We start from the raw sequence: 24,980 nt of genomic DNA, 5'->3' as shown, positions 1-24,980 counted from the left end.
AACTACTCCGTACACGATTAGATCTGGAAAAGATCTCCATTTCTACCAAATTTGGTGGGTACTTTCCGTGCAAATTCTGTCCACAGGCACACACACATTATTTTATATGTAAATACTGCAAGCATCATCTTTGTGGGGACTTAATTCAGAACTTGGATAAAAGAGTAAGCACCCGTCGCTACCAACTCTTAATTAAACAAGAGGAAAAAGTCCCTTACTCCATTTCCCCATATTTATCCTTTGCTGTTATATAAGGACGCACAACCCTGATACAGTGGGAGTTGCATATCCGCAAAGGTGTCATTAGAAACCGCGAGAAACTTGCATGCGTTTTCGTGTACATTTTCACCTCCCCAAATCCAACCCTCTTAATCGGAAATCAGAAAAGGACTTCGTACAGGATTAGATTTAGTGGAAATCTATCCGACTACCAAATTTGGTGGCTCTAGACCATTGCTTTTTATTGAAATCTGTTGACAGAACATACACGCACTTAATTTTACTCCTAACTTATTAAAAATGAAGATAGAAAAAATATTTATGAGAATTATTAATAGCTGTGGGTTTTAGAAATGCAACAATCTATCTAGGTAAAACTGACAGGACGAGATGTTCGTATGCGAAATTCACAAGAGGTGTATATACTACGGTTGAAGACCCAATAGGAAGTTACTTGGGCTAAGAAGATGGAAGATTAATGCGTCAAGATATGAGGAGAGTTGATAATGAGAATCCTAACTGAATTGGTTTAGAAATATTTGGTTGGTGTGAAAGAAGTATCTGATTTTCGTCTACTTCGTGCATATTCAGAAAATAGGCTGAATTGTCCAGTCGGGAGGAAGAGAGTGTGTACGAGTTCATACTGAGACATTCTGAATATCTGGCCGTGAGAAACATCAACAATACATTTGGAGTGAAGAATGAATGTACCATATGACGCTGATTTGTCAAAAATTCATGCAGTGACACAACATTGATAAATTAGTTCCGCGGCCGCCGTCGAACAGCATGTTCTGATGAGCTCCTCAGGAACATTGTGGAAGTGGGCTCTCGGAAAAGTGTTGGAGGAAGTTAGCCATAAATCATAGCACTGTTGTTTGGCGGCTCCGTACAGTCGATAAGGTAAAGAAGTTAGACTCATGTGTACAACATGAGTTGACGCTGGCCAATAAGGATCTCCGTCTAGTGGTTGTCATCTTTCCCTCTGCAACGGATTATCACTTCTGATTTAAAAAATTGACTTATTACAACAATCATAAACGATCAAACCAATCCAGTAGTTGGATTGTGGTCAACATTCGGACCAGTTTCCACAATCACTCTTCTTCCCGCAGAAGGAAAATTGCTAGTTATGATGGTCTTTAGTGAATGTATCCCTCCATCGAAGCTAAATCATTACTAGAGCCTTTCTATTTCAAGTATGCCCTCGGAAAATATGTGAAACATACTTCGGCCTCACCCCGCCACCTTCTTACGGAGGAAACCGTCCTTTTGTTTTCGGGAAAGAAGTGAATGACTTCGACTGTGTTGCTAATTTGTCATTCAGTCGTTTGGTCTTGATGAGTGAAGATCATAAGCTACTAGAATGGTTAACAAAACGGTGCACAGCAAAGTCCGTAAAATAATTCATTATGGCAACGCTTCTACATCCAACAATTGAAAGATTACCGCCATAGCAACTTGTCCCTCCTCTTTCGAGGAAGGTACTGAAAAAGACACATCAACAGCAGCGCCAGCAAGGGCACATTTGAAATATAATACCGAACTTGTCTTCAATACCGAACTCCATTAAATGCAACATAAACTTGTCCACAAACATCCAGCAATGGCAAACAGACATAGTGTCCTCATGCTACATAACAATGCACAACCACATGTCACCAAAGGACGGTGCAGAATCTCCAAGAATTGCATTCTGAAATCCTTCTCACCTACCGTATTTTCCTAACGTTTCTTCAAACAAGTACCATCTCTTCTGGCATCTTGATAACTTTTTGGCAGGAAAGTACTTCTATGATGACAAGGCGGTACAACGTGTGGCTGAGAAATTCTTCGTGTCGCAGACTTCAAACTTCTTTCGTCATGGAATTCAATCCTTGGTTGTAGATTTTATTTTATTTTATTATTTTATTTATTTGACCTTTTGAAAGTTACACAGATTAGACGGATATTTGAGTTATACCATCCTAATCGCATCAATAAAAGAGTTTTGTTTCTGCGACGTTGAGCTTTCCGCTTCCTTAAAAGTATAGAGTTGCTTAATGCATATTAACGTTGTAGAGGTAGTTGTATGTATTGAGAGAATTGAAGATCCTTTAAGCATGTTACCCCGTAATGGAGTGTTACATTATTGATTTCGTTCACGGGCTTAAAATACATAGAACTTTGCGAAAGAAACGTTTTGCCATCTCAAGCTTCTCTACGTGCGGTGTATTTCAGTTTTAGTCTTGAAATTTTTAGGTGTGAGGAACGCCCATGGCTGGTTTATTTACCAAGCTGTCTGGTATGAATTGAACCTGACAGGGTAGGCACTTTCGAAAAGGCTCTTTACTCACTCTTTTTCACTTAGCTTCGCAAAAATTTCTGTTGATTCGTCTCAAGAATTACATTTCATACTAAAACAAATAAATATTCCCAGTATTTATTTTCATTGAAGTCATCGAATTCTTTGTTTTATTTTTATAGAAATGTAGTGAAAGTAGTTAAGAGAAAATAAAGAAAATTTGGTGATACAATTTTTCAAAATTACTCTTAAATATTTCAAAAGAACACTAAAAAGAATGCATTGTATGATCAATGGCTTGTGGAGTGCTCATTAATTAAAACTATTTAGTTGTTTCAGTCATATATAGTCAATGGTATCAAGTCTTAAAACATAGGATAATTAAATAATTATGTTAAATATTTTTTTTAGTAATTAGTAAATAGGCTAAAAACACTCCACAAATTGTCATTCAGAATCAAAGGACTGAGCTTCGTGAGAGGCGATAAAATAAACACGAACAGAGTCAAAACAAGTCCTTATTATCCTTCAAGGAAGAAATGATACGGAAATTAGATCAATTTTAGAAAATAATACATTTTAACGTTTTTAAAAATTTTTTATGTGTGCTGAGGGGTTTCTACAGACAGCTGCTAAATATATTTGAGAAATGTGTATTGATTTATTATATATATATATATTTTATATATATATATATATATATATATATATATATATATATATATATATATATATATATATATATATAGAGAGAGAGAGAGAGAGAGAGAGAGAGAGAGAGAGAGAGAGAGAGACTTTCGAGTGACGATTAGAGAGAATAAAGGTTTTTAATCGAGAGAAAAAAAGGAATTCCAACAGGTTTTACACGTTCAATGGCTTTGTAAGTTATTTTTGGATGTCTGGTCGACTAAATCTGTGTACATACTCTAGAGGCCATATTGGACAGCGGATTCGTACTAAATTTAAAACTTCAAGTTTTAAAAGGTTCTTCATGAGGAGTTCGAATAAGGATAATTTATTTATGGGTAAAAGTCGAAAATTGTTTCTTTTTTTTTTTTTTTTTTCGAAAGTTACTCTAGCTGTTTTGTTCAAATTTTATTAATAACCCTACAATACAGTAACTTATGTGAATTACCTTCGATAAAATCAGAAGAAATAGTGCACAAATTAGATAAAGCTTATTTTTATTATTTAATTTAGCGAGAATAGTAGTGAAAAGTCTTGTGATTAGAAAGTAACGATGAAAAACACAGATTTCTGCTGATTTACACGTTTCCATGACCTATATATACGTTCGTTCAATGTATGAGACTACTTTGTAGACCGTTTCAAAATTATGTATATATGCATAATATGCAAAATATATGTATATATATGCAAAATATATATAATGGGTTTGTAGTGCGAGAATATCGTGCTCGCGTCTTTTTTTCGTGAGATACTCCCATCTTTTCGCACCTTGTAATTACGCTAATTCTTTCAAAATCATTAAATATAATAAATAGCTGTCTCGTTGATCGTGATATATTAAACTAATGAATTACAATAATTCTCTTTCGTAGTTATGTAACCATGAACAATACCCAAATCCCTTCGCCATATTGATTCTAACCCTTTAGGGACTTGTGGTAACTTTTGTTACCACAGCGTAGTGTTACCTTTGACCGCTTATTTAGGTCCTATAACAGGCGTCAAGCGTGGACCAAAGAACACCCCAGATGCGTTTTGAAACTGGTGTTGGTCAACTTGGCCGCGCCAAGTGGGGACGGAGGAGCGTGACACTGTTTTTGTTTTCTTAAGGTAAATTTAAAAAAAAAAATTAATGTCCTTAGTTTTCAAGATATCAGATTCAAATTTTGCATACGGATTGTGCCCACCTTTGAGTATTTCTCAATTTTTTAAGATCCCTACAGGAGCCCGGGCCCGAGCATCAGAAGATGATTTTTCAGAAAAATTTTCGGTCGGAAACGGGTTATAAGACTTTTGACATTTTGACTTCAAAATTGAAGTTATTCGATTCTACACTTCTTACTTAGTCTACACAGTAAATTTCAACTTGCGCAAATGAAGGCAACATTTTGCCAAAAATATAGGGCTTTTAAGGAAAATAGTGTTCGAGAGCGGATAGATTAGATTATTACATTCTTCAGTGCAGCGTTTTCTTTTTTTCTTTTTTTTTCTTTTTTTTTACGATTTACATATTTTACACGTATCTCTTGGGCACTTTCCTTTGCTACAGATGAAAACAAAGCCAATTTTGTAGTTATCTTTCTTTTGTGTACGTATCGGACCCACATTTCACTTTTTCAGTCAGAATAAGATTATATTTTGCTAGGAATGTAATTAATTGCATCTATTTCATTTTTGAAATAATAATTGAAATTGGTTTCATCAATGCCTTCTAGTTCTGGCTTTTTCACCTTTCCACTATTGGAAAAATAAGCTAGGTATAATTAAAATAGAGCGTATTCAGTATTTGATTTCTGTCAGAACAGTATTAGTTTTCCACAATGACGCGCACAGCAATAATTTTAAACAATTGCGTTGACAAATCTATACAAACTTTTCTATGCATTATCAAACTTGCGTTGAAAAATCGTGAACTCTTTTTCTATTCAAATTTATAAGCTAAATATTATACGTTTGCAAAATGAGCTCCCTCTTAACTCATGACAGGGTTTGATTTACACAATTCAAAAGGTCAAGTGAAAAAATAAAAAATCCTGAAACCCTCTATATTTTTAACAAAATATTGATCCCACATAACTTTGGATCCCTTCGTTTGCGCAAGTTGAAATTTATTGTGTAGAGTAGGTAAGACATATAGAATCGAATAACAATTTTGCTAGGAATTGCTAGGACTTCTAGTTCTGGCTTTTTCACCTTTCCACTATTGGAAAAATAAGCTAGGTATAATTAAAATAGAGCGTATTCAGTATTTGATTTCTGTCAGAACAATATTAGTTTTCCACAATGACGCGCACAGCAATAACTTTAAACAATTGCGTTGACAAATCTATATATCAAAAGTCCTATAACCCGTCTCCGACCAAATTTTCGGTTTTTTCCCAAATTTCCCAGTTCAGGTGTATAATACGGACAAGCATGTGGTACCGTTGGAAAGGATGCTCTAAACTTAAGTAAAACGAGGTGTGAGCCATGATCCTATGATAAACAGTAAGGAAACAGTAGCTGTTTGACTGAAAGTCTAAAATTTACCTCAGAAAAAGGAAATCCTAAAAGCGCTAATCAAGATATTGATGTTCTGACAAAGAATGTTTGTTAGTTGCTGGTACCATACGTTGTGAATAATACCCATCTTTCCTAACGGATTATGTAGGAATCTCTCACTTCCTGTGGGGAAATCCATTACCCCGTCACTAAAAGATTCTAAATCTTGCATTTTTGGACAGAGCAGATAACAAGTCTAAGACGATTACATGCCTCCTTAGCTCAATGTCTAGTAGTTTTGAAGATATTCATCTCCAAAGTTAATTTTCTTCCGATTTGGATAAGAAAAAAATAAGAAACTAAGCAATTCCGAGTAAATGCTTACGAGTACTTTTTTTCTCGTTTCTATTACTAGATTCACCTCTCAAACATTGTTAACTGTACATAAACACCCGATATATATGTATAGGATCTAAACCTTTCTACACAACCGAGCGTACGAAGGCTTGGTGATTAGTGCTCACCTCTGATGTGAGGGGCATCTAGTTTGATTCCAGAGGATATGAATTTGTGGTAGTTTGTGTGTCTGTAAGTTTTCACAGGGTTCTCCTGCTGTCTCCTATATTCCACCAATTCTTTCATAATTTTCATTTCTCTCTCTACAAGCATCTATTTTGGACAATTCATTTTCATGGTGCTCACTCAGGAAATCTTGATTTCGGCACATCACCTTGTATGAGACCGTTTCCTACGTTACTTTCTACCTCTGTGATATCCATCAAGAATCGTTTCCGTCCCCCAATTATTTCTTAAATGTTTGTTTCTTCTAATTCATTTTAATTTGATTTTATTTTAGTTTTTTAAACTTTTGTTCTTGACCTTGCGAAATTCTTGATCATCGCTTGTGTCTTTTCTTATTTATTTGCATCCCTATTTATTTAAGATGTTATTCGTCGAATTTATTTTTAAAATGTTCATTTGCTTATATGTTTTCCTTTCAAGAAGTGAAAACACTCTGTATTACAAATTATGATGTAGTTCTTTTCCATTCTCATTAAGAGATACAGGCTTGTAGATTTAAATGAAAAATGATGTTTCCTTTCTTCCTTTTCGTTTTCAAACCATATAAAATCGGGTAAGTGTGAATCTTGTTCAGTTTTGTAGTCTGTGTGTCCATTGATGGCTTTCGGAAGGGAAGAGTTCGCTCAGCGACAAATAGCTTTCAGGTCACGTCCATTAGCAAACAGGATTACGCCTTTGAAAAGAAAACCCGAGAGTTTGACTAAGAACGAGAGCGCGTGAGGGAAGACGATGCGTGAATTAGGATTTAACATCTTCCTTCCTTCTTTCGCTTTTTCTGTAGGATATCTCCCCAAAAATATGCGAAAGAATTTAAATTTTAAAAAAAGAGATCGAATATAACGGGTGAAACAGGGTTGTTAGATCTAAACTTTAAGATAAAACAGCAGTAGTTAGGACTTTTTTTTAAATTTCTAATATATTTCATTGTTATTTGACGTTAAATATGAACACCATTGAATTTTTAAATTTAAGTATGTAATTATAACGTCAAAAGAAAAACTATTGTCCAGGAACTATTATATCTCAGAGTATAAACACCTCATCCAGTTCCTTGCCAGGTGGTAAAGTGCCAAGGACCGACCAGACGTTACCACGTTGGATAGAAACGGATATGCGCTGTATTAGATAAGATGTGGAGCGAACTTCGTCGGAAACAAGAAATGCGTCTCCCTACCTCCCTAATGAATTCAAGACTTCTTGCACCCCAAGCACCACTGGTTTCAATAGCGATTGGAGTGAAATTTCTAATTATGTGTGAATATCATTTTTAAACAAGTGAGCTTCGTTTGAAATTGTAAAACAAAGGTAGGCTTCAAAACTATAGGAGTCCAGAAATCCAATCAGAAGTGATGGCAGATTTGCCACATCTGCTTTCAGTAAGCAGATAAGAGGTGCGGTGGAAGCTATTCTTCGAACGCTGAATCTGTATCAATCTGACTCATTCCGTCCCAACCGGCACCGTAGGTCCCATCACGTCTCATATAGCCTCGCTGCTAAAAGGGACGCTAAACTAAAAATCGTCAACAAAGCAGCCTTATATGACTTTGTATTATCGTGCAGTATGATTGCATTATGCAGTAAGCCTGGACGCTGCTTCGTAATACGTGACTGTCATGCCATGAGAAACGGGCGACGTAAATAAGACCTAAAATATAGGCGCGAGCCCTAAATTTTAGGTTTTCTGCAGTTTAGTTCTTGTGCCATTTGAGGCTTATGCCTATTCCATTTACTTGCTTTAATTCTGAAATTTTCCACCACCACAGAAAACTACGATAGTGCAAGAGTAATGCTACGACGAACGTAGCTAATTCCAATGGCAACAGCGATAAGTAAAGTCCATAGTTTCATGTGTATATTAAAACATGAATGCCTAAATTGTATTTCTAAGTAGGAATATGGCTTTAAGTGTACTTATAAAATTTAATGAACCCAATTTTGTACAATAAAATCAAATTTTGCCCAATAAAGTTCAGTTTTACCCAATAAAAGCCACGGGACTTTTTTTTCAAAGCAGACCCTGGGTTTTTCACAAGCACACCTCTAATGACGATTGAATTAACCCTTCGTCATTAAAACTGTTTCGCTATAGTTTTACGTAATCGTCAAATTTATTCAATTTTATGCAGCATGGTATATATGGTGTTGCAGACTTTCCTGCAATTCCCTAGCATGAAATTAGAATCAGTCAATTATTAGAGCTAATGACTACTAATTGAGGACTAAATCAGTCAATTAATATACAGTAGTTTTGAACACCGACTACACAAATAGATTTAACGTAACACTTTTTGGACTCAAGGTATTTCTTATATCCTATACAAGTTTTACAGGCTCGTTCGATTAAATTTTGACGACTCCGCATAAAAAAGCATGTAGTTTTTCATTTCTGTAATTTTCAAGCTTTTATACTCTGATAAAACATGTAGCTAGTCGTATTCTTTTTCAATGCAATGCTTTCAAATTCTCAGACGCACTTAAAATAGAAAGAAAATTATCCATTTGCTGAGAAAAGAGGGAGAAATGAAATGAAATCTTTAATTTTTACGTCCCACAGTTATGCCGGCTAGGCTAAAGGAGACGGTGATGGGAAATGAATGAAATGGTGGAATGAACGAAGTGGGATGAAACAGAATAACCCCGAGGAAACCCACGCACTCGGTGTTTGCCCACCACAAAGCTGAGATCAAACCAAGGACCCCAAGGAGCAGAGGTGAACGCCCTACGAGTGAGCCACCATGACCTTAGAGAGAGAGAGAGAATTGTGTCGAGTACATACACTACATGCATATGGCAATATTTCATCGCCTTTGGGTAATAGGGTCTGGTGGGGTTACGGGTCTGACTGGTTCTGGTGACCCGTTCTATCAGTTAGTGAGTGCGAAAAGAATGTAAAAAATATTAAATGAAAAGGGGAAAAAATAATAGTGTGAAGAAAATAACAATGTTGGAGATAATTATACAATGGAAAAGAAAATGCTTTTGAAGAAGAAAAGAACAAATTATTGCGTTCAGTAGTTGTTATATCGAGACAAAGAAATTAGAATATGGAAAATATCAATTTGGGATAAGTGACCCCTGCACTGATGACAGAGTACTTAGGATAATGATATATGCAGAAAATACTGCATTGATTTAATACATAATGAGTATTAGTTGTTAGTTTGCTTGGTGATTTACATCTTGACAAATCCAAAACTCAGTGGTTCATGTTTCTCGTTGTATTATTCTCTGCGGGTAGACAGATCTGTTAAACGCTGTCAGTGGCAGCCGGTGATGCTCAACAACATCCAGTTGAAATTAGAAGTTGCATAGTATAACGTCTTTTACAAATGTTATTGACCTGTTTGTGTGTTCATTGTGATTTATTCATCAATACCGGTTTGGAAAAGTAAGGAAAAACATAACAAATGCTCTACAAGTTACCGAACGACTTCAAAACACGATTTTATTTTCTATCTACTTCTTTTAAATTTCTGGTGATTTTACATTTATACTGAAGTCAAGAAATGGACAGAAGTAATAGTTTCTACTTGATCTTAAAACTTCATCATTATTTCAACTTTTAACCCTTTCACTGTGGAAGGCGACGGAACAAAATTTCCCTAACCTGCGAATGTCGATTATAGTCGGCGTATTAAAATTTGTCTGTATCTTGGGTTTGTCGATTGTAGTCGCCAAAGGTTTTCTGTGTGATTTCTATTGTTTATCGAAAACAATAGAACACAAACAAAAAAGAGCGGTACAACTTTGGCGACTACTCTCGACAAAGCCAAGATACGGACAAACAAATTTTAACACGTCGACTATAGTCGACATTTGCATGTTAAGGAAATTTGGTTCTGTCGACAAAAGTCGACTTCCTCTGTGAAAGGGTTAACTAATGGAATCATCATCATCATCATAAGTATTCTGCCATTACTGGCAGGTTACTTGCTGCAACTGAGAAGCTTCCATGCTCTACGGTCTTCCGCTAATTTCTTCGTCTTCACGTACGATTTTTCTGTTTTGATATCCACCATTAACTGCAGTGTCCTTCTCTCCCTCCCTCTCTTTCCTGCCATCATACTCTCTAGCACGTCCCTCATCATACAGTTCCTTTTTAACCTCTGCCCCAACCAGTTTATCTTCCTCTTCTTAATAATATCTAAAATTGTTCTTTCTTCCTTACAATTTCTAGCATCCTCTCATTTGTTTTCTTCTCGACTCAGCTAATTCTCTCCATTCTTCTCCACATCTGTATTTCGAAAGCTTTCAGTCATTTTTCGCCATTCCTGTCTTTGCTTTTATTTCACGTTCACACTTCATATCATGATTAATAATATACTCAGGTACCGAAAATTAGTCATCTGTTCCATTCCCCCCCCCCCTCGTACTTCTATATTTGACACTGACTCCCTCGTTCCGATCACCATGGCTTTTGAACGGAATCATTTTGTGTTTGTCATATTGTGCAATGGTTCTGAAAATAATATGATGCTCTAAACCTTATGTTTCTGTTTTGTCTTCAGTAAACCGTATTTCTGAGTTAAAGTAAAGCTAATTTCCAGTCCCAAATCATCTAGGCCTACGCTCATGACGTATTAGTTAAGTTCTGTATTTGCAGAAGCCTCTGTCAATATTTTAATTCAAATTCACCTTGATGTAAAAAAAAAAGAAAGAAAAAAAAGAAAAGAAAAAGAAAAAGAAAGAAAAGAAAACAAGATTAAGACTGCTTGTTTGATTATTGAAGTTTAGGTTCCTTTTCAGCATTGAGGCTATATGAGAGGTGGACCTAAGGGGGAGCCCAAACCACCGTAATGCGTTCAAATTTCAATGTTGTTTCACACAGAATCAAATCCATGACCATGTATAAAACACGATACTGTTTACAGTCTTGAAAGTATTGTAAACTTACGAAATTACAAATTATAGGTTTAATGGAAGTGTAGCATCGAGTTGATGGGAGAGTACCGTGAATCTTAATATGTCTTCTTCTGAACGATGTAATTTATTCCAGAAGTCCCTGATATCAGACCTACTTTCTTCAAAAACCATGGACATATGAAATGTATTAAGGGTGGAACAATGTATGTCCTCAAAGTATTCCTATTGCATTGTTATACTGCTACAAGCTTATTGTATTGATACAGTTTATTACACTGCTACATATTAGACATAGTGATATATTTTTGTTCACTGTTATTAAGTCATTCTGTATATGTAATAACTTGACTGTAGGGAAAACTTGAAAATTTAAAAGTGGAAATGGACAAATGTAAAATGGACATAGTGGGCTTGAGTGAAGTGAGGTGGCCAGTGAAAGATCAGATAATATCGGGAAATTACAGAATATACTATTCGGGTCGCGATAAGGCCGAGAATGGTGTCGTGATAGCAATGAAGAACGAAGTACCAAGAAGTGTAAGTAACCAAAGTGGGATACTGCAGTGACCGCTTGATGTTTGTAAAACTACATGCAAAACCAGTGGATATTGTGATAATACAAGTATATATGCCAAACAACCGATCATGATGATAATGAAGTAGAAGTAATGCATGATCAGATTAGTGACATATTGCATCAGGAAGGAAGAGGAAAGATCAACGCCATGGTAATGGGAGACTTCAACAGCGTAGTAGGAAAATGTGCTGCGAATAAGATAGTGGAACCGTTTAGAGTAGGTAAGGAAACGAACGAGGTCAAATGCTTATCAATTTCTGTAAGCAACATGATCTGGTGGTGATGAGCACGTGGTTTAAGAAAAGAAAAACCAAGCTGTACAGGTGGAAAAGTCCAAGGGATAAAAAACGCAACCCAATCGATTACATTCTTATGAAACAACGTTTCAGGAATAGTGTACGAGACGTGAAAACACTGCTAGGAGCGGACATTGATTCGGATCACAATCTCCTGGTGGCGGAAGTGCAAACCTGGTTAAAGTCGATCAAGAAAAATGGGAAGCGAAATCGAAAATGGAACTTAGAACGACTAAGAAATATCGACGATAATGTGAAAGAAGAAATCGAAGAAAAAAATCTGTACAATGAGCGATGTAGTTAGCAATATAAAGAATAGTTGGGGAAAAGTTAAACAGATTTTACTTGACACACTCTACAATAACATTGGCAGGATGGAGAGAGCACCGAGAAAACCATGGATAACTGAAGCAATGCTTAAGAAGATGGACGAATGCAGAAGGGCGAAAAACACGAACATCAAGCAATACAGAAGGCTGAATAATGAATTGAGAAGAGAGACGGACAAAGCCAAAAAAAAGTGCATGGAACACATATGTGAAGAAATAATGGAACTTCAATGGCGTGGCAGATATGATCTGATGTACCAGAAAGCACAAGAATTAGGAAACTAACAAAAGTATACGAACGTTCGGCATCGAAGACCAACAAGGTAATGTAACCACTGACCATCAAAGAATCCTTGAAATTTGAGAGGAATACATACAAGATCTGTATGATCAGAAGAACCATCCCGAAGAGATTGCGATCGAAGCAGAGGAAGAGGTGATAAAAAGGGACCCAGTATATTGAAAAGTGAAGTAATACAAGCAAAGACATGCAAAGGAGAAAGGCCACTGGAGAAGACGACATACCAGTAGATTTGCTCAAGGGATTAGGAGAGAACGCAATGAAAGTACTAATTTCACTTATTAACAAGATCTATCTGAGTGGAGAATGGCCAAGGATTTTCTTGATGTTACAATGATTGCATTGTCCAAGAAAAAGCAAGCAAAGAAGTGCAGCGATCACAGAACTATTAGCCTGATTTCCCACACTGGAAAGATCATTGCACGCTTACTGAACAGACGGCTGGAAAGTAAGATTGATGAGAGGTTAAAGAAGATCAATTTGGATTCCGGAAAGGAAAAGGGAGCAGAGATGCTATTGGATTGATGAGAATTATATCAGAAAGAATTCTTGATGTAAAGGAAGAGTTGTGTTTGTGCTTCATCAACTGGCGTAAAGCTTTCGACCGAGTCAATTGGACGAAACTTCTGAAAATACTTAAATGGAGAGATCGACTCATTCAAAACCTGTACACAGGACAAGGAGTGAAGCTGCGCTTGAATGAAGGAGAAACCAACAGTATGGAGATTGGAAGAGGAGTCAGACAAGGATGTAGTTTGTCGCCCAATTATTCTATATTTACAGTGAATGTTTAATGAAGGAAGTATCAATGGGAATTGGAGATTTCAAGATTGGAGGCAGATCATTAACAAGATCAGGTATGCAGATGATACGGTTATAATAGCTAAAACCGAAGGAGGACTACAGGAGATGATTGACAAAATAGGTGACACTGTCAAACTGTATGGAATGGAAATTAACATCGAAAAGTCGAAAGTCATGAGAATATCCCGTGGAAACACGCCCTTACGGATCAGAGTAGAACAAGGAAAACTTGAGGAGGTCGACAATTTCAAGTGTCTGGGAAGTATTTTGACGAGAGACGCTTACTGTACCAAAAAGATCAGGTCAAGAATTGCAATGGGTGAAGAAGCATTCAACAAGAAAAGATCACTCTTAACTAGCAGATTCAATATTGGACTTAAGAAGAAGTTGGTCAGTTGCTATATATGGAGCATTGGACTCTATGGTTCAGAGACTTGGACATTACGGAAGTTAGAGAAGAAATTTTTGGAGAGCTTCGAGATGTGGTGTTGGAGGAAGATGGAGAAGATAAAATGGACAGAGAAAAGCAACAAACGAAGGTGTTTTAAAACGGATAGGAGAGAAGAGGACACTTCTGACCACCATCCTTCGTAGAAAGGCCAATTGGATTGGACACATCTTGCGAAAAATTTGTCTTCTTCACACCGCCGTAGAAGGAAAGATGGAAGGGAAACGAGGAATAGGAAGAAGAAGGACCCAGCTGATCGATGATTTGAAAGATAGGAGAAAATATTGGGAGTTAAAAGAGGAAGCTGAAGATCGACAAAAGTGGAAGAAACATTTCCAGGCCCAAATCTAAAATTGAAAAAAAAAAATCCTCATTTGTCCCAGGACCTGCCCAAAAGGCAGAATACTTAATAATAATAATAATAATAATAATAATAATAATGTCATTTTAAAATAATAAAAAATTAATACTGAGTTGGCAACACTGTAGCACTTGTAGCATTGATGATAATGCATATGCATACAACTTTACCAAAATGTCCTACAGACTGCTTAATAAATTTCAAAATATTTGAATTTATCTTAATATTTTTTACATTATATGGATTCGCATTACTCAAATCTATTGTGTTATAACTTCATTATTTATGCCTTTGGCATAAGCTGTACGAACTGTTATTTACAGGTTCAGAGAACGTACTAAATCTGCGTTCAGATACAGTATTCGAAAATTAATTTTACAGGTGCGAACCATTTCTTGTTTGATGTAGGTTTGTTCCATATACCTACTTGTGTAACAACTTTTACATGGATTTTCTATTACTGCTAAATACTTTTTGAGTTTGTTTTTACGGAGCACACGATGCAAATGTCATATGAGAAGAACGAAAGAATTATTGCGTAGGATCCTGAGTTTTATTGTGTGCAATGATTTATGAAATTGCGTTTATAATTCTAGGAAAATGTTTCCTGAATGCAGAATATATGGATGCTCGCAAAGTGGGGAAAAGAGAGGAAGCAATTGGCAATCCCTTAATTTTTTAAGGGAATTCTGTTCTTCGAAATTCATGCCAAGCAAAATTTTCTTAGTCACATACTATATAGTATCTATTATATTTATATTACATTCTATGGTGGTAAACGCTGTAAATATAAAGTTCCCCATTGTGTAATTACCCTGAAGCATTATGCAGACGCATGCATCAAGATGTGTATGAATTCGCTACTGAACTTTCGTGTACTTGTCGTTCTTTTGCCTCCTCCCTGGATTATATCCTGCGGACGTTTCTATGCAGACATTTGTATGTAAATTCTAATGGCGATTTTCAAAATGTGGGCGAGTATTTAGGTGGAAGGCTAACGGAATTCAATTTCCACCTCCAAAACTATGCATTCCCGATAAATTAAAATTTAAGAAAATAAAATTCTTTTATATGGAGATTTTATTTATTGATTTTTAAAAAGTAAAATTTAGTCTTACACTCTTGACTAGTGTTGCCCAGGAAACGAAAGAATCATCATGTCACTACTAAAAGTGCCCAGGCATGGGTAAATTTCTAAATGAGCTTCCTATACTAATTTGCGGATGCTGAAACCAATGGAACTAGTTTTAAAATTATCTGTCCATGAAGTCACGAGTTAAATTATTTCAAAGTTGGGTGGGACCTTTGAAGTACAGCTTATGCCAATGATGACAAGTAAATCTGTTGAAATCTCGAAATCGATGTTTCCACAATATATATACTTCTCTTCTATTACCGCTCAGAAGTAATAAAAATACGAGATTGTCTGAGCCACGGAAAATTCCTTCTATGAAAAGCGTTTCACGAAGCTTGAATGTATGCAATCATTTGTGAACGTCATTGTCAGTGTCGTATAAGTTGTAGGACTAAGTTGTTTGACAAGAGAATTTTCTTCGTAACTTATCGGAAGGATAGGAGCTGGAGCAAACGATAGTGAGCAAACGATAGTGAGATATTCAGAGACTTAGGGCACCGAAGACGCAGGAGCAGCAATATTTGTAACCATAGTCAACTAAAATACCGTGGGGAAATGCTTTGCTGTTTGCTGATACTGTCACTTTAAATATCCTGGGACATATGTATGGTGTTTTAATATGCATATTGCGTTCATTGTTTCTATGGAGATAACATAATTAGTGAGGCTTACCACCTTCTTAAAGTAAAACATTTAGCTTTAGCGAGGTAGGTCCATCCTTCCCCGAAAAGTAGATCTCAGCTTCTCTTCTAAATGGTCCAGTTGGTATCCACCACACTGGCTTTTCTTTTCTAGTGGAAAACTGTTTAAAGAAAGTTTAGTTGTTTCGCTTGAAGTTTGACATAAACTTTCTAAGTCTCTAAAAGCCAATCATTTATGGGCAATCTGTATTCTTAATATATCAAGAAGAAACTATGTTGTTAAGGCAAATAAATAAAACGCAAAGATGAAAATGTGACAGATAATGAAAAATCTTAATTGAAAAACTGGTTCCATTGTAACTTTTTTTCTTTCTTTTAAATTCAGAACAGCGTTCTGAGATTATGCATCTCCGAGCTTGAAGCCTGTGTTGAACATGACCTCACGGAGCTCTTTCTAGTTTAAATTCCTTTATGAAGCAAATAAAGTAGGGTTGGAACAGAGGTCAGAAGATCAAAGAATCTTTCCCAAAGGCAATTCTCCGAATTAGAAAGAGAAATAATGTGATTTAGGTCAACTCTCCGAACCATTTTCTATATGCAATTCTGCTGGACAATTTTGCTCTGTATTTTAACTTTGCGATATTTTGTATAATGCAATATACAACTTTGCTCTCTAGCAATATTGTTTTGTTCTGAGTTTCTTTGTAGAAAAAAAATCACTGACGTAACGAATGTATAACAAAAGCTAATTTGAAAATCAATACTACGTTCTCAGTAAGCAAAAACCATCTTAACTTCATTAGCAATGTTATTTGAATGTTATTTGTTTTTGAAGAAAAGACCAAATTTGTGTCCAATTTTTCCGTATTTAATATTTTTATTTTACTTTATTCGTCTGAAAGTTATTATGTTTGTAAAGAACTGTAACTTCTTTTGAAATAGCGCACGTTTGTGTGTCATGATGCTCATAAAACTCTCGTTCAATAATGAAAATCGTTATCCATCTTACTGTTAAAACCTGTACTTGTATTCTCTAGTTCGTTTCTTATCATTTCAAAATCCTATATAGGATTTTTTTTTATTAGTTTACGGGTACTCAAGATACTACTCTCATATCTATGTTTGCCTCTTGTCTCTAAGGACAACATCTAGAAGGGGACAACGTGTAATACGAAATTTGAACGAAATTCCCACGAAATTTAACTCTGGTATCGATCAGAGATAAAAATATATACCAATTACTCACAACAGGACTCGTTGATTGTTTTGTTTCATAGATCTTCCTTTACATTAGGATATATTTTCATTTGTTGCCTTTCTTCTCTTCTTCCTTATTTTAAAATTCGAAGAGTCCCCAATGTGCACTCAATTGATTCCCTTCTTGAAGACTGTTCTTTTGTCTTGTTAAAGATATTTGTTAAGGGGAAATAATTAACTCATGTTTCTAATGATTTGTGATAATAGATTTAAATTATGCTTTATACCCTGTTTTTTATTTATGTGGTGTGTTTGAAATAATTTAGTAGACAGTTTCGATAATCCCTAGTACCTTCATCATTGCAATTTCGGTAACTCAGTTGGAAGTCTTGTCACAATGTCAGCTTGCACTTTTGAGTGCTTCAGCTGAAGGATGGTGTGCTCAACAAACTTAATAATGTAAATTGTTGCACTTGAATACTTAGCTTACGTATTATTACTATAAAAGAAAACTTCTTTAAATGGATACAGATATAAAATAGTAAAATTATATTGAACTGAGCTACAGTGTGTTCTGAAAAGCGTTTCTGTAATGTTCACGTTTAATTTTTTGACGTGATTTTTTACGATTGAATGCTGCTTCGACTAAACAACATAATTTGATAAATTGGTATTTAGTACGACTATGTGATAAAAAATTAAATGAAATCTTTATCTTTATGCCGGCTAGGCTAAAGGACACGATGATGATGGAAAATGAATAAAATGGTGGAACGAAAAAAAGTGCGAGGAAACGGGAGTACTCCGAGAAAATCCACACACACGGTGTTTGTTCACTACAAAGCTCACTTGGTGCTAGCTATGATCGAACGAAGGACCCCATGCATCAGAGGTGAACGCTCTACTACTGAGCCCCACGGGCCCTACTGTATGTGATATATACTTTTATACCTTCATATAATCATTGAATTAAAACATTATTAAAATATGATTGTACGAGTTACAGATGTTGAATCGGAGAAAGTTGTTCTTATTTTCTCTATATTGCCAGATCCTATCATAAATTACTGAGGTTCTAGGTAGCAATTAGATCTTTACAAATTGTGCTTACATTCCGAATTTTCCTTCTTAATTGTGTTCTGTGCGTTTTAAACATTATTGATGATAATGTAATCTCATTTCCTGTCCAGACTTTCACATTCAGACTGAGATCTATAATAATAATAATAATAATAATAATAATAATAATAATAATAATAATAATAATAATAATAATAATAATAATAATAATAATAATAATAATAATAATAATGTTAGAGATTTAAGATGCATTGCTTTTTTGAATCATATCTTGATGTTGTTACTTACCTGAAAGATAGTCTTTCATCACGATTTTGCTGACAAAATTACTGCTGATGTTTATTTTTTTTCTGGTAACTCACAAATGTCCTCTCAAATCTATTGTCTGAAGGATCGTTATCCTTTGTTATTAAAGAAAGGTATAAGAAAAACGAAGGAAAAATGTCGTTCCACAATATGCTCCATGTAAAGGGAAAAAAAGGTAGCTATATCACAAAAGGACAGACGAGTCGAAACCGTTCATTAATGGTTATCTCTGAGTAACATTGTCTTTCTCTGAAAGAAAGCTTTCAAGATGGCATGACGTTTAGTTAGTCTTCTTATATATATATATATATATATATATATATATATATATATATATATATATATATATATATATATATATATATATATATATATATATATGATAGTGTAGGTATGAGCTAGGAAAAAAAAATAAAAGAAGGAAAAGAAACAAACTTCAATTTCAAAAGCGCGGTAGCCCTAGAGTTTATGTATACATCAGGTGTAGGGGGAAAGATTGCGTTAAGTTGAGCGTTTTAATTGGTTGACCTGTCACGACAGTCAAAAACAGACAAGTAAATTCTCACGATGCTAGGGAGCTTTCTTCTTTCGAGTGAGGAGTTGATCATAGTGTCACGTATGCTTCACAACGCATTGTCTTCTCATGCACTGGGAACATTAAAGCGGCGGTCCTAGAGAATGACCAGCAACCCTTCAGAAGATTAATACTCTTTCTCTATAAAGAACAAGTGGAGATAAAGGGTAGGAGATACATTGTTTCCTGTTTGTTTCGTGTTAAGGAGTCTCTTGTTCACGCACAACATACGGACATTGACCACGGTGCTGGAGGCACGTGATGAAGTGTATAGCACGCTTTTTTAAAAGCTAGGTTAGTTTTCCAACCATGTGTGGGAAATAAGATCGAAGCGTGTTAAAGATAAATAGATAAACGTAATTAAAAACAAACGTTTAAATTGTCATTAAAATTAATAAGAACATTGAAATTTTGTTCATATAGTCATATATAATGTGATCAGTGAGCAGAAGTAATCTTTCACTGTATAGAAGGATAGAAAAAACAACCTAGAAAATGTTCTCTTACACGATGATGTAACATTGATGACTAATATTCAATAGAATTTTAGAAAGTAGATAGTTATAATGAGAGTTGAAAGTCCTTCATCCACCAATGGATTTACGGCGGTTGATGTCTACACGACAATATTGACGTTGACTTCATGAAGTGATCCATGAGGTCGCCACTTCTTTTCATTTCTTTATTTTACATTCTATTCGTTTATTTTAACTATATGTTGTTGCTTCTGAAACGAAAATTATTATGCTATAAAAAATTATTAGGCAATATTAATACACATTCTTCGATTGCCCATGTACGTTACCTAACCGATGTATTTCAAGTCGTCGGAGGTGCTTGCTAGCGTGAATATAGATATATGATACGTAAAGTGTTGGTTGTGTTGGTTGTGCAGTGTTTCATCTCGTAAGTGATTTCATAGCCTTAAAGGTGAAGATACAACGTTTGTCTAATTCGGGAAATTTTACTTTACAAGTTTAAACTGGGCCGTTGCGCCGTGGAAGCAACCAGGAGAATAATAACATGTGACAGAAACTAAAAAAGCGTCTGAAATACTAATGTGGATGTGGAACGATTAAGCAAGGGCTAGGAATCTGTCGTCAAACCTGAGAGTTTCGAACACAAAGTAATGCTTTGAGCCTGGTTGAATTATCAGGGGAGTTTACTAGAAGTTACTCTATTTGGAATACATGTTGGCACTGATGGTTTCATTGTCCGTAATTGAGTGTGTGTCTGTGTCAAAAATGTCCTTCATTGGTGAAAAGAGACCGAGCCCTACTGCAGCAAGACAATGCAAGACCTCATATCTCTCAAAAGATCTGAATAAACTTCAGAAATTTGATGGAATTGAACTAATGCATATAGCATATAGTCCGAACTTCGTAGCCTCGGATTATTACATTTTCCGATCCATGGCTTACTTACTTCGCTCGCAATGTTCCAACGATTAAAAGAATGTGGAAACTTCATTTATATTGTACACTTGTTCAGTGTTTATTTGCTTTTCGGCTCGATGGATAAAAACTCATATCGGCGTGAAATCGATGAATTGGCCGGCTTTAGGCCATGTGACACGATGTCCCCAACTTTGAATGCAAGGCAGCTTTCATTGTAACTTGACGCATAAAGCAAATAAATGATCGAAATATTGCAAAACTTTTCTCACAATTCTTCTAAATCTTGGACTACCACATTCTAAAATCTGTCTAACTGCTCTCAAATCTGTAAGACTAGAGGCAGACAGACGAAAACGTCGAATATGTAATCGTGTATCGTCATTTCGTTATAACTATTGTCAATGCTGATAATATCAGAGTAAGTCAGCCACTTTTCAATAGTATGCGGCAACGAAACGACCAGTGTGTTGGAATAAAATTAGGACATGTAAATTCATGAATGATGTAGATCCAAATTACAGAATAATTGTTTTTAATTTTTTGAAATAATATTTTTTGTTACGAAATTGCGTTTATATTGTACACTTAATATTTCTGTATGATCAAAAATATAAAGTAACTTGGCAATTATCTGTGAAAAATACTAAATTTTTATACGGTTTTATCACAAATTACTGTTAATGTCCCCAAAAATACAAGAAATTAAAGAAGTATTGGAATAGTATATTACGTTTCCAAGAAAGTGATTCCTAAAGTAACATTTAAAGAAAAAACATCAAATTCAGCGTGTTTGAATCCAGAGGGAACAATAAACCTTTTTTTCATCAGTTTTCATTAGAGACGAATATTGTAATTTGAATTTTTTAAAACCAAATAATGTTTCTATTAATATTAAAAAAATTAAAAATGATTTATGTCGGAGCAGGCTGTTACTGTTATGCATTAGCCCAAAGATACGTTTCACTATGTGTTATTTCAAAATTCACGCAGTGTGTATTTGAATCTATAAGGGATAATAAAGAATGGAATAGAAGAATGATAATCATGAAAACAACCTACATTTAATAATAATAGAAAGTGAAACACAATATTTCAACCAATATAGAGAATGCAAATAATCCCTCATAAAGTTCCCGTTTGGATCTCAAAAGGAATCCTAAGTTAAGTTTTATGTATCATATTGAAACAATTATTAATAATTCATACAGAAATCTTGGTTTTATTATGAGAATAAATAAAGAGGTTCAAAACGAAAGTCTACTTCTGTTTTGTGAGATCATAATTAAAATAAGCGACTCTATCTTGGTCAGCAAAAACACAAAACACATAGATACGATTGAAAGGATACAACCAAAATTCTTGAAATTACTTGCTTATAGAAAACTGGCATGTATTCAAAATATGAGTCATATTCAGAAATAGTACAAAACTTCAATATGCACACTTTCAAACTACAGAGAGAACATATGGATCTTCTATTTTTACACACATTACGATATAGTAAAATTAACTGTCCCAGTCTTACTTCGAAGGTTCAATTGCATGTCCCATCAGGGAAAACCGCATACTAAATAGCAGTACATCTTACTGCAAAAAGGCAAAAACAAGTATCCTCGCTACGTCTCCTATATGAGGATGAGTGCTTCCTACAAAGCAATTGAAAGAATATCTACTATAGACGTTTTTGGAATGTTGGAGACAGTATATAAGAATCGACTTAAAAATATATGTGATAGCGAAAATGTATAAATGTATAATCTTGTTTTATATATATATAACTGTGGGTAAATGTATTTCTAAGGAACAACACTAAGTGAGCCTATAGCCTGTTGTGCTGAATAAATAAATAAATAAATAAAATTTTTCTATCATTGTGAATCAACTGGTAAACTTACTGAATTAACGAGGTATCTTCGCCGAAATCACGAAAGGCCAGTCATGGAAGTTGATATGCTCACCACACGGCAATTCAGATAATTCGATTGTACAAAGCCCCTTGCAAGCTGTATTTCGATTTTTAAAAAAAAAGGTAAGGATCCCATAAGATCTATAAAATCCACATTTTGTGTTATGTTTAATTGGATCGCTTGGATACCAAGTGACCTAAAGTCCAAAAAATGAATCTCTTCTATACTGTATATGGATATTTACTTGTCGGCAAAGTGGTTTATTGTAAATTATTAAACCATAAACTGCATAATTATGGTTTTGGTTGCAAACATAACAGAAATATAAACTTTTCATGAAATATTTATCTTCAAATTTCTGTTCTGGAAAGTTTCAATTGGAAGATACCCAATTTACTAGGATGTTCAAGTGTAATTGAGAGAAGAACAATGCAGGAATAATGATAACTAAATTTCCGCAACTCCCTGGCGTTATGGTCCACGAAGTGCAGTGGCAAAGGGTGCTTTTTAGTTGGTTTGATGTTTGGTGTGATCAGTACATCGTTTCCCATCACGGTTATTTCTGACCTTGTGGACCGGAGTTAGTATCTCTTATTTAAGTAGCTCCTCAATTTCTCCATGATGCTGGATCAAAAGGGTCAAAGTACTGTTCTATCCTGAAAATCGAATCCGAGACCAATTACGTTAAAAGCGTATGTGCTAGCCATACAGCTACGTGAGGGCACGAAGTATTGCATTATTGCCATTATTAATCAACATTTCAAAGAAAGATTGACATAGAAGATTTAAGTTGTTCTACTTTTATTGTCTACAGATTTAAGGAGATGTATGTTGAATACAAATTAATCATGATTTACCAAAAAAAAAAAAAAAAGAAAAAACTGTAATGACAAAATGTACACAATATTACCCGCATACCATCCTGCGAATTTCACACTAGAGATGTCAGTTGTGAGTTTTGAGGCAGTTTGTCTCGCATTAAACATTATAGACTGCAAATAGTTCTCAATCTTGTTTACGTGGCGTCTCAGCTTGTAATAATAACAATAATAATAATTCTTACCAATTTACTTTTACTTGCAGAAGAATTTCATAATATTGTAGTACATTTTTTTGTCAGCTTTGTTCTTAATGAAACCACAGTTCTTGCTTAATAGCAACTTTTGTGTTTGTCCGGTATTTAATTTAATGCTTCTGCTACAACACTTGTAATATCTTACTTGTAATTAAGGATATAATTTATTTGTCAGTAATTTATGTCTCCTTCGCTCGTTCTTTTCCCACTCTAGGTTGGAAACGACTGAAGTAGAGTAATAATTAACATATCGCAACTTTTCTATTAATATGAAAAAATATTCTATTTGTATTTGTATGAAAAATAATTCAACAAGTATAATTATTTTTCTTTCGATTTGAGCGATAAACGAAGACTTGAAGTGAAATCCAGCTCTAGCTAAATAATCAGTGATTCCCATCCTACTACCTCTCATGATGCCGAAAGCTAAGTAGGGAATTCGTTATGCGCCAGCTGGACCAATGTGTGTATATCGATCTTAGTTGAGGTCATCGCGTCACACACAGATGCCTCTGATTCCTCTCTGTCATGGCTACTACTCCCTCCTTCCTTTCTTAACGTTCGTTGATAATCATCATTTCTAGTAACAAGTTAGATTCATTCCATGCTGTCGCTGAAGGTATTATAGGATGAGGTCCCTGAGGACTTGTACTTTCATCTCGAGATCCAAGTAAATGAATTAACTCAAAATCCAAACTTCTAATCAAACTGGTAAAATATGGCTTCCCCTAAAGTATGAATAAGCGGTGAAATACATGATTTCATATCTAAAACAGTGAATTAGTTAACAGTTTCCTCTAATGAATCCATCTGTCTTCTGATGAGATTGTGAAACTCTGCGAAGAGAAATCCAATAATGAAGTTGAAATGTATAATACGCTGACGTATGGTTATGAAGGATGAGAACATTGTTTCGGGAACAGAGCAAAACACTATAGTGATTGGTAATACAAACTACTTAGTTTTTGTATATTACAACGAGTGAGTTCTTCAAATACAATACTATCATTAAGTGAGATTCTTTATTTGTGTATATATACAAATTTGGTTGTCTAATTGGAAGGGCTTCTGTATATATATGATGTTTTTCGAGTCGAGACATCACTTTTACAGCACATTTTCGAGACGAGACAGCCACAAATCTTGTCTTGTGCGCATCTCTATTCAAAATGTTTTAAAACAAACAAACAAACAAAAACATATTTTATACATTTTGAACAGTTTAAAACATGATTTTAAACATATTTCAAAATCGTGTAATAACGTATTTATTAAGACTTTTTTGCTATTACAACCGATCTTTTCATTTATTTTATTCTCGTTAAGACTACACTGTGTTGGGTACAGAATATTTCAGTATAGATTAGTAATTTTCAACTTATTTCATATCACGACCCTCTTTTATTACACCCTCTTACCAGTGACTCTCGCAA

Source organism: Thermobia domestica, chromosome 14 (assembly GCF_964235325.1).
Source record: "Thermobia domestica chromosome 14, izTheDome1.hap1.1, whole genome shotgun sequence".
Taxonomy (NCBI): domain Eukaryota; kingdom Metazoa; phylum Arthropoda; class Insecta; order Zygentoma; family Lepismatidae; genus Thermobia; species Thermobia domestica.
The sequence above is the reverse complement of the archived record's forward strand: the minus strand, read 5'-3'. Positions refer to the sequence as shown.